The sequence below is a fragment of the Garra rufa genome, chromosome 10 (assembly GCF_049309525.1).
Source record: "Garra rufa chromosome 10, GarRuf1.0, whole genome shotgun sequence".
NCBI lineage: Eukaryota > Metazoa > Chordata > Actinopteri > Cypriniformes > Cyprinidae > Garra > Garra rufa.
In genome coordinates, this window is record NC_133370.1 from 10,714,637 (window position 1) to 10,727,506 (window position 12,870).

The window sequence follows — 12,870 nt, forward strand, 5'->3', positions numbered from 1 at the left end:
AGCTGTACGTGAGCTGCGGGGAAAAGCTCGCCGGGATAGTAGAAGCATTTTAAAGCCACATTAAACCCAGCACTCCAAAACACATCCATATTCAAAGAGCCTCTCTGCCAAACACTCTGCATATTGCTATTAATAATACCCTTAAAGGCTGTTAAAAACACTCTGGATATTACAGGGGCCACGGTAAACATGTCACCACGTCACTGTTTCCCAGACTGCCTCTGAGCTACAGGGGCTCAAGGAGGACAAAAGAGACGCACTGTGGATTCTGATGAGAGACTTCTACCTGCTTATTACGCATCACCCGCTGTGGCCAATCAGAGCACAGGAGCCGGAATACGCTGAGAGGAACAATGGGCTCCCGGACAGACACAAGGCTCCATCCATCAGAACATCTATTAGGTACGGCTCTATTAGATGTGGCCTTTCTCGTGTATCATCTTTTTTTTTGTTTGTTTGTTCTTTATTTTTACCTCAATCTGTTTCGTCGGTGGCTTTCTTCTCTTTCTTTGTCTCGCTCACTTTTTCATTCCATCAATCTCTCACTCTTTGGTGATGGCGTGCTGAGAGGCAATCCTCTTCGGCGGGTGATTGCCCTGTGAATATTTATAGACACAGAGAGGGAAAAGAGAGAGAGGCCTCTACACTGAACAGTTGTCTAAAGTTCAGTACAGAAATTCTGATAAACACAAAGCATTTGATCAAATGCATCTATAGATTGGTTTTAAAGGGTTGCTGTACTTAAAGGGATAGTTCATTCAAAAATGTAAATTCTCTCATTAATTACTTACCCTCATGGTGTTCCAGAAAGACCTTTGTTCATCTTCAGAACACAAATTAATATATATTTGATGAAATCTGAGACCCTCCATAAAGAAATCCATCAGAAAGGTAGTAAGAATATCGAAAAATCGTCTATGTGGCATCAGTGGTTCAACCGTAATTTGATTAAGCTACAAGAATACTTTTTGTGCTAGAAAAAACCTAAAAGAACAACTTTCAACTATTCAACAAGTCTTCTCCTCTGCGTCACCCTAGCGCCATTTGGGAGAGATGCATGCACATGCTTTCGTGCTTTGCGCAACAAAAAGTATTCTCATAGCCTCATAAAATTACAGTTGAACCACTGATGTCCCATTAACTATTTTTTCAATGTTATTGGTACCTTTATGGACCTTGAATGTGGTAGGACCCTTACTGTCTATGTAGAGTCAGAAAGCTCTTGGATTTCATCAAAAATATCTTTATTTGTGTTCCTAAGAACGGGTTTGGAACAAGTAATTAATGACAGAATTTACATTTTTGGGTGAACTATCCCTTTAGGCTTGAATTCTGAGGTCAGTTGATATTCAGGAACTATCTATAGGGACATAGTTTGGTAAAATTGTAATACACTTTATGATAAATGCTGAAATGGTGTCATTTATATTAAAGGGATAGTTAATCAGCTATATACAATGAACATTGACTAGAGAAAAATAAAACGAGCAACAAAAAAAAAACCTATTAACTACCTTATTAAAAACAAGCAGCTTTGTATTTGTGAATGTCTGAAGGTGCACAGAAGTGGAAACCGTATGTATGCCGCTTATGGTTTATTGTAGTCAATGTGCATTGCATACAGCTGGGTTCATCTTATTAATTTGTTGAAAAGTTTTAAGTTAAGGCCATTAAAATAAGTTTTAATGAGGAAAAACATATCGCAATGGATTTTGCCACTTTTGCAAGGTTCGTGGCATTGTCTCCTAATGAAAGCACTGTGCAAAACCGCAAGTGTCCAGGATTGTCTTATAAAAATGATAAACTCCCTAGACACTTCTGTATATTCTGTTTTGTTTGTGAAATTTGCCGAGATATACAAGTAAATATAATGAACCAAATTCAACAGTTTCCTCCTATATTTTCCTTCAGTGTTGAGCCAAACGAAACACTGAGGATTTAAATGAGCTGTTTTGTGGCTGAATAAACAACATGTACCAAACATTATGCCAAATCATAAAAAAACTTTATTTACCAGTACTTTGAAATATTTGATTGGTGACAAAAAACAAACAAACAATAAAATCTCGGAAATAATTGAGATTTATACATCTGAATTAATACTGAATAGTGAATAAATAAGCTTTCCATTGATGCATGGTTTGTTAGGATAAGACTATATTTGGCTGAGATACAGCTATTTGACAATTTGGAATTTGAGGAGGCAAAAAAAAATAAATAAAAAAAACTAAATATTAAGAAAATCGCCTTTAATTTTGTCCAAATGAACTTCTTTGCAATGAAGTTTTAATATATTTACGGTCAATTAAGTACATGGAATGTGTTCAAGAGTTTTTTTGTGTATAAATCCTAAATTTGCATTCAAAATATCAGGAGTCATTTGTTTATTTAAAGAGAAAATGTGGGATACCTGTTCCGTCACATTTCATATCTGTGCATGATACGAATGCATTTAAAGAAACAGCATTCAGATGACCTTTACACAGCCGTATGACTTTATGAATTCTTTACAAAATCCTGATGGAAGTTTTTCTAAACCCCTATTGGGATGCAGAGGCATGCTGTTTATTTCCATTGAAAATCTAATGCAGCGCAGAACTCAGGCAGAGTTAAGCTGTCTACAGGCCCTGCACAAGATACACACAGCTTACCGGTGGATGTTTAAAATGCATCCTGGGAAATGACTTGGAAAGCCAGTGCTATGAAGCTAAAACGCTTCTTAAAAGGTATTTGCATGCAATCATTTCTCTACACACATCACACTGACTACTTACCAATAATGCCGTTTGAAGCTTGCTTTCTAGTAAAACACATCAAAACACACCTTACTATGTAATTATATTCTGTGTATTTCTTGTTTGCTTTTTGAATCTATCCTGCACTTTCCTAAAGTAATAGTTCACCCATAAAAAAGAAAAATTGCTGAAAATGTATTCACCCTCAGACTCTCCAAGATACACAGTTGAAGTCAAAAGTTTATGTACACCTTGCAGAATCTGCTAAATGTTATTTATTTAACCATAATAACAAGGATCATACAAAATGCATGTTATTTTTAAAAGGATGTTTACATTTAGTCTAAAGAGAAAATAATAGATTAATTTATAAAAACTTACCTTGTTCAAAAGTTTACATACACTTGATTCTTAATACTGTGTTGGTGCCTGAATGATCCACAGCTGTTTTTTTTTTTTTTTTTGTGATAGCTTTTAATGAGTCCCTTGTTTGTCCTGAACAGTTAAACTACCTGCTGTTCTTCAGAAAAAATCCTTCAGGTCCCACAAATTCTTTGATTTTTTAGCATTTTTGTGTATTTGAACCCTTTCCAACAATGACTGTATGATTATAAGATCCATATTTTTACACTGAGGGACTCATATGCAACTATTACAGAAGGATCAAACGCTCACTGATGCTTCAGAAGGAAATACGATGCATTAAGAGCCAGGGGGTGAAAACTTTTTGAATTTGAAGATCAGGGTAAATTTCACTTATTTCATCTTCTGAGTAACATAAAAATATCTTCTGTAGCTTCTGAAAGGCAGTACTAAATGTAAAAAAATTATATATAGGCAAAATAAGAAAAATATTGCAGTAATTCATTCAGTTCAAAAGTTTTCACAAAGTTTTCATAGTGCATTGTGTTTCCTTCTGAAGCATCAGTGAGCGTTTGAATCTTCTGTAATAGTTGCATATGAGTCCCTCAGTTGTCCTCAGTGTGAAAAGATGGATCTCAAAATCATACAGTCATTGTTTGAAAGGGTTCAAATACAGAAAATGTTGAAAAACCACAGAAATTGTGCGACCTGAAGATTTTTTTCTGAAGAACAGCAGGCAGTTTAACTGTTCAGGACAAACAAGGAACTCATAAACAACTATCACTAAGAAGAAAAAAAAAACAGCTGTCATTCTGACGGCACCCATTCACTGCAGATGATCCATTGGTGAGCAATATTTTGTGAAAATCATTTAGGAATGGTTATCCTTTCTAGTTGTATACTGTATAAAATGCAATGCATATAGTACATACTACACTGTATTCATATCTATAATTTGGTCCAGACCAAACTACATCAAATAAACTGAACAACCATCCTGAAAATGTTTCTTGTATTTATGGCTTCTTGTGGTAAGCTGTGTGGACCTGTTTAAGAATCTGTTTGTTTTTATTCACAAATACAGAGGTTTTATCTGCTCCACTGAATCAATAAAGGAGACATTACAAGTCAAGTCTCTCCAGAACACACACACTTTCACACACACACTCGCAAACACTCTCCAATGCCATTAATTATCTGTCAGTGAGTATCTTCCGTATTCTCTCCCAGCTCTCACAAACACAATTCCCTCCACTTTAATTATATCAATGAAGATAACATATCAATTTAAACAAATGTTTGGGAGAGTGAGCCATGTGGAGAATTATCCATATAAATAGCCATTAAAAATGCATAACTGTCAATTATTGCTCTTGTAGAGTCGCAATTATGCAGTCTCGGTGACCTTGCATCGGTCTTTTCCATTAGGAAGACCTCTTTGAGAAATGAAGTGTCATGTTCCATACGGGGCTCGATCCCATCGGATAATGAAATAAAAGGAAGAGAGGAATAAACACGCCTCTAATGAATGCCCCGAGAACTTGGCTGGGAGGCTGAAAGAGAAGTTGTGCATGCTGGGGACGAGGTCAGAGCACCTGGATGCGAGCTCGTTTGATGTGCAATTCAGGTTTGAAATCATCATTTTAGAGGGCAAGACACTTCTTGAAATTTTAAAGCAGTTTTAGTAGTGTTGCAGATTTTACATTTACCAAAAGTGGCTTTAGAAGTCAATATAGTGTGATTTATTGGCATGTAAATGGAGAACAGTTTATCTCTACTTTATAAAACGGTTAGTTCCATTCCTCAATTCTGATTGGTCAGCAGCTGTGTCGTATTCATGATACGGCACTGCTATGACCGCTTCACTCAACGGTTTTGTGTATCATTGAACCCCCTTAGCAACCACCCTTAGCAACGTAAACACAGCTGCAGTAGTTAGGGACTACTTTTTACAGCGGAAGGCAGTTAATGATTTTACTTTATGAAAACGTACAACTTAATATATAGAAATTAATATATATTTTTGATTTTAATATTTTTATTGTGTGGTAACCGTTTTATAAAAGCAATAAGGTACTTGAGGCCGTGCTGTATCGTGAATAAATCACGGCTGAAGGGGTTGCAGGCCTAACAACGCCCTTCAGCCGTGATTTATTCATGATACAGCACGGCCTCTCGTACCTTATTGCTTAAATATAATTTTTGCATCAGCAAAATAAATGAGAAATAAATAAATAAAAATGTAAAATAAATTTAAAAAGGTAAAATAAAATAAATTAAATGTTTTTTTTTATTATTAGAATGTATTAATATATTTTATTTTACTATAATAAAATTTTATTGTATCTTAATTATTTTATCTTAGTTTATCCCTTTATCAAATATCTTAATTTATCATTTAGTGTTATTAATTATTATTAATAAATTAAATTATTCTTAACACTAATACTACTACTACTAACTGATAACTAACATAAAAAAATCACATTAAATGCATGCATTAAATTGACATCCCTAAAATAAACAAAATTAGCATTAAAAAATATAAAACTACTGCAGGTATTTTTTTTCAAAATGTATATAATTTGTGCATCAGCAAAAAAAAAATAAAATAAAAAAATAAATAATAATAATAATAACATCTAATTATAATTGTTACTAGTAAAAATGCAATTACGACAAGTAACACTTAGTATATTTTAGGCTAAAACGGCTTGCCATAGCCGCCATGCTACTTTGTAAGCACAGTGCTGTTGTTTTCGAGGTTTGAGGGTCTCGAGAGCGTCGGTAAACTCCTAGAAGCTCTAGTAAACCCACACACACGCGCTCCTTTTACAACAGCACCGAAGCGTCTGCACGTTTGACCCGCGGCTGTGCCTCATAATCAATAAGATGAAGACATCACTCGCTCGACTTTTTCAGCTTTTCCAAGGTCTTTATTGAGTGCATTTCAGTACAATAGTTCTCAGAAAGTTACAGTTTCAAACTCTGACATACTCATCACAAGAAACGAGTGTTAACTATACAGCCTCGGTGAGGTGAGGGGGGCTTTCCTTCGCTCGTATCTACAAAACAGTGCGAGCTTGTATCCATGCCATGCTAGTAATATCAACAGTCTCTCGAACCCTTCGACTCAGTTGCCAAAAGTAACGCTCCTTCACTTTAACACGAAAGTGTCGTTTGAAGTGCGCGAAGGCAGAAAGAACGATACAAAACGCGGGCTCGTTCCTAGCGGCGGTGTCAGACTACGCTTTTGTTTGCTCCAAACTCGCTTTTTGTTTGCGCTTGTGAAGTCTGAGCCGTGCTAGTGAACACATGCGCCGCTCAGACTTCAGTTGGCACGGGAACAGCATCGCCGCTGATCCGCTGCCAAACGCTCACCAGACTCCACAATGTGTCGACACTCCAGGCAAAGAGCGATAAAATTAGACTCAAATCATTTCCGTTCATCCTCTCACTCCCTGCCTGTTCCCTCAACCTCTCCGAGAGGAGGAGGAAGAGGAGGATACCCTCGCAAGAGATGAAGATTATCCTCGATTGAGTTGTTGGACGTGTGCAAAACGAGAGTTGAAAATAAGAAAAGAGACACATTCGCAATAGAAACAATAGCATACCGTAGTGTACATATTCAAATATAAATCATATACTACATCTGTAATGGTTGTGCGTGTGCATTGTTTAAGCTTCAATCTGTGCAGATGGTGAAGCTACTGTTTGTACATTTTATGGGACTGGCTTCTAAACAGCTTGTTTTGCTGCTTGATATTGCAAATTGGTGTCTTACTATATTATTTTAATGGATTATCTTAATTATGAACACGCTAGTTTGTAGTGCAAACTGTTTTAGGGTTACTGCATTTTGTTATTCTTCTTGTTATTTCCTAGAAGTCTAGACCATAGGCTTACTTCTGCATTGAAGAATAAGGTGGATAGTGATAAATTGGCTAAGCTGATTATTTGACCATTTTGCATGAGCAGAAATGAACAGAAATGGCAGATCCTCTGTGCATCAGTTACAAAATCTAAAGCTTTTCTCTGGACAAAAGTTTGAGGTCTGTAAGATTTTGAAATATTAAAAAAAAAGTGTCTTATGCTCACCAAGGTAGCACACTGCAAAAAATGCTTTTCTTACTTAGATTTTTCATCTTGTTTCCCAGCCGAAATATCAGAAAATTCTTAAATCAAGAAGCATTTTCTAGACGAGTAAAAATTATTGTCTTGTTTTCAGAAAAAAATAGTCATAATTAAGTGTGTTTTTGCTTGAAACAGGGAAAATAATCTGCCAATGGGGTAAGAAAAATAATAATTTTTTCTGTTTGAAATAAGTTTTTTTTCTTACCCCATTGGCAGATTATTTTGCTTATTCTAAGCAAAAAATCACTTAATTTTGACTTGTTTTTTCTGAAAACAAGACAATCATTTTTACTCATCTAGAAAATGCTTCTTGATTTAAGAATTTTCCAATATTTTGGCTGGAAACAAGATGAAAAATCTAAGTAAGAAAAGCTTTTTTTTTTTTTGCAGTGCATTATTTAGTCAAAAATACTGTAAAGGAAAATTATATTGTGAATAATTATTATTATTGAAAATAACGGTTTTCTGTTTTAATTCAAATTTAATTTATTCCTGTGATGCAAGACTGAATTTTCAGCAGCCATTACTCCAGTTTTCAGTGTCACATGATCTTTCAGAAATGAATGTCCTTTTATATACATATATACAGTCAAAAGTTTTTGAACTGTAAGATTTTTAATGTTTTTAAAGTCTCTTTTGCTCACCAATATAAATATTTTTATAATTTAAAATAGCTGTTTTCTATTTGAATACATTTTAAAATGTAATTCATTCCTGTGATTTTAAAGCTTAATTTTTAGCATCGTTACTCCGGTCACATGATCCTTCAGGAATCATTCTAATATTCTGATTTGCTGCTCAAAAAACATTTATTATTACTAATATGTTGATTTTTTTTTCAAGTTTCTTTGATGAATAGAAAGGTCAGATGCACAGCATTTATCTGAAATAGAAATCTTTTGTAACATTATAAATGTCTTTACCATGACTTTTAAACAATTTAAAGTGTCCTTGCTAAATAAAAGTATTAATTTCTAAAATAAAAATGTATATTTTAAAATATATTCAAATAGAAAACAGTAATTTTTAATAGGAAAAAAAAATATTTCAACATTTTACTGTTACTTTACTTTGAATTAAATAAATGCAGGTTTGGTGAGCAGATGAGACTTCTGTAAAAAAACATTAAAAATCGTTTTGACTGGTAGTGTATATATAGAGTTTATTTGCAAAACAGTTCACATTCTATTATGTTATGTTTTTATTGTGTTAGCTGTATTTTTATGTTTTGCTATTTTTTTATTATGATTATGAAGTAAAAAAAAAAATTAAACTTTTTGGGAGGATGGGTTTATTGTTATATTTTTTCTTAAAATCTTAGTGACCCCAAACTTTTGAACTGTAGTATATAATGGGAAGATGCCAATATCTAGGGTTTTACCTAATTATGATGGATAATATATATATATTATAAATGAATTAACACAAACTACCCTGTTCTAGATATTGTCATGTTCCTACTTCAAAACCCCATATTGCTCTAAAACTGTTATACACTAAGCCCTCTTTCAAAAACACACACCTGGAAGTCAACATGAAATGCCATTTGCAACCCATTGCACTTCAATATACAGTAATTATAAATGAAACAGGACATGATGATTGGTCTGTGAAAGAAATATAACTTGTGGTTGGAGAGAAGTTAAAAGAAAGATGTAGCTAGAAAGAAAACAGAACTTCACTTCCAGAACAAAAATGTACAGATAATTTACTCACCCCCTTGTCATCCAAGATGTTCATGTCTTTCTTTCTTCAGTCATGAAGAAATTATGTTTTTTAAGCAAAACATTTCAGGATTTCTCTCCATATAGTGGACTTCTATGGTGTCCATGAGTTTGAACTTCCAAAATGCAGTTTAAATGCAGCTTCAAAGAGCTCCAAACGATCCCAGCCAAAGAAGAAGGGTCTTATCTAGCCAAACGATCGGTATAACTTTGGTTATTTTCTATGCTCTGCATGTACTCTTGTGTACTCCAGTTCAAGACAGTAAATACTCTTAACAATAAAGGTGCTTCACAATGCCATTGAAGAACCTTTTTGTCCAAATGGTTTCATAAAGAACATCTGAAGAACCTTTCTGTTTCACAAAAGAGTCTTTGTGGCAAATAAGGTTTTTTAGATTATAAAAAGAACCAAGAAATGGTTCTTTAAAGAACCTTTGACTAAATGGTTCTTTGTGGAACCAATAATGGTTCTTCTATGGCATCGCTCGAGTGTATGTCAAGAAACTCCCATCCCATTTTCTCCTCCAACTTCAAAATCATTGCATGTTCACTTTGTAAACACTGGGTCAGTACTGCAGCACAATGCAGGACGATTTTGAAGTTGGAGGAAAAAATTTGATGGGAACCCTAGAAGTTCACGCAGAGCTAGACAAGACAAGCATTTGAGGTTAAAAAGTATATAAATTGTTAATTTTTTTTTTAGAAAATAACCAGTCGTTTCGCTAGATAAGACCCTTCTTTCTTTGGCTGGGATCATTTAGAGCCCTTTGAAGCTACTTTTAAACTGCATTTTGGAAGTTCAAACTCAGGTCACCATAGAAGTCCACTTTATGGAGAGAAATCCTGACATGTTTACCTCTAAAAACATAATTTCTTTACGACTAAAGAAAGACATGAACATCTTGGATGACAAGGGAGTGAGTAGATTATCTGTATACATTATTGTTCTTGAAGTGAACTTCTCCTTTAATACGCTAATCTTTAATGTCTGGCACTTACTTCTTTCCACATCCTGCACTCTCTACTGTCTCTCGCTCTCTCTCTCTCTTTCATTCTGTCTCTCGCTCCAGCTCATTCATCACTCTCCTCAGTCTGTGTGCTGTACCCGCAGGTATCCCAGCAGGCTCCGCCCTCCCCAGTGAGTCCACGGCGATGAGCGCAAGTCAGCCATTTTTCAGCTGGACCATACGGCAGGACGCCGGACAGCTTGGTTACGCCCCGCCGCGAACGAGCTGGACGCGGGCCATGGCGAGGATACTTTGTGATCATTAATTGAGCTGCCTCTGCTCTTTTACACAGAGGCAGAGGGGAAGACGTCTTCATCGTGCGCTAACACATTTATAGAGCCATGCATTATCGCTACTACCTTCGTATTCACTTTCTTCAATGTAATACAGCTGGGGAGTGAGCGTTTGTGTGTGTGTGTGTGTGTGTGTGTGTGTGTGTGTGTGTGTGTGCGCGTAAAAGAATAAGCCTCTTGGCAGAATCTGTAAAAGTGTGTCATCCCTAACAAAGAGCCAATACGCTCTTTGGTTGCCATGGTGAAATTCATTGTAGCCAATTAGGTGCAACACCTTGGGTATATCTGCGTGATGGATTGTGTGTGTGTTGTTATGGAGAATAACCATAAAGCATGAGTCTCATTAACTTACAGGCAATGTAGCGGCTTATTCATTACACACACACCATTCACATCAGGCGAATGAATGGTACAGCTGCTAACCTCTACAAACCGTTATGTTTCAAATCTTACATTTGGGTCCTTTAACGCCGAACCTTACGAGTTCCCGTGGAGCTGCTTTTAGCCGTTATGTCCTCAAAAAGCTGGAACATTTTAACAATTACTTTTATATTGATTCATTTGCAAGACTCTATGTTCCAAAGCAACTTACAAATGAGGAACGCTGTAAGCGGTTTTATCATAAAAGCCAACATATTTGCAGCACACAATGATTAATTTTTTAAATGTATTTTTAAGTTGGCTTTTGGTTGGATTTTTAACATTTCACATTTATTTTTTCACCTTACACTTTTCATCTTCATTTTTTTTTTTTTTTATTAAAATGTAGTTTTATGTTTTTGGACACTTTTTTTTTAGCAATATTTTATGTATGAAAGGTGCTATGCAAATAAAATGTTAATAATATTATTTGTAACACCTTACAATAAAGTTTAATTCATTAATGTAAACTCACACATCTACAAATCTAGATCAATTTAGTAAATACACTATATTATTAATATTATTTATACAATAATAATAACAACAAAACAACAATAATTATTAGTATTAGTAGCAGTATTACTTATTATTATTATTAATAATAACAATAATTATTATTATTACTAATAGTAACAATCATTACTATTACTATTATTAATAATAATAATCATTACTATTATTATTATTATTAATAATAATGATAATAATAGTTGATAAAAATTATTTTAAAGCCTAAATATTAATAGAGAGTTATTGTTCAAACTGATGGTGAGCAAGAGCGTCAGATGTCCACTTCAATAATAATATTAATAATAATAATAATAATAATAAATAATGATTAATAATTCTTATTAATATTATTATCAACAACAACAATAATAATGACTTTGGATTAAATATTAATAGTGAGTTATTGATCACACATTACTTAAGGTGAGTGTCAGATGTCCACTTCATTATTAATAATAATAATAATAATAAAAATAACAATAATAAATCATAATTATTACTAGTATTACTATTACTATTACTATTACTATTATTATTATTATTATTATTATTATTATTATTATTATTATTATTATTATTATTAACAATATTATTAATAATAACAATTATAAAAATTAATGTAATTATTTTGGGGCTTAAATATTAATAGTGAGTTATTGGACACACGTCACTTAAAGTGAGTGTGAAAACGTCAGCTGTCCACTACATTAATAATAATAACAACAGCAACAACAATAATAATAAAAATAATAATAATTATTATTATTAATTAAAATTAACAATTTTTTGGGGTCTTAAATATTAATGGTGAGTTAACAACAACAACAACAATAATAATAATAATAATAATAATAATTATTATTATTATTATTATTATTAACAATCAGCTGATGCTATTTCTCCATGGCAAACAAAAAGGACCAGCCCAAAGCCATCAACAGACCGTGTGTGTGTGTGTGTGTGTGTGTGTGTGTGCGTGCGTGTGTGTGTGTGTGTGTGTGCGTGCGTGCGTGTGTGCGTGTGTGTGTGTGTGTGTGTGTGTGTGTGTGTGTGTGTGTGTGTTACCCAGTGCTTCGTTGACTGCTTAAGTAGAATGTGCTCAATGGGGTGGCGTTAGGCATCTGTTCATAAAGGGTCACACAGATGTTCGATCCAGACACACACACAAATAAATGGAGAGCTGATGACACGAAAGAACATGTACCGCATTTAGCAATGTCATCCACAAACATCTGGAGCCGAGAGAGTGACTCGGCCTGATAAAAGCGGTGAAGGGCAGCGCTTTAGCGAGTCTCTTAGTTTCCTGCCTGCGACCTTTCCGTTTGCTTATCATGTAAACACGTGCTTGGAAACAGATTAGCGGTTTTAAAGACCCTGTAAGACCAACATTAGTACAGCTTATTAACAGTGGAACTACATTTAAGTGTACTAGCTAGTTTAGGCGGTGACGGCGCACCCTCCCAACGCTAGTCGACGCATTCAAACACTCTGACACGAAACTAACAAGAACGACTAGAAGAAGTAGAAGAAGAAGAGGTGGAAGAAAGAAAAGCTGTACACGTAAGTGCTCATCAGCGTGGAAACACCTACAATAAACACTGTTTAGTGGCCTGAATGCGTAGCTTTTTTCACCTAAAGTATATCTTTTGTAACGCTAGTTTATACACAACTAACTGATATT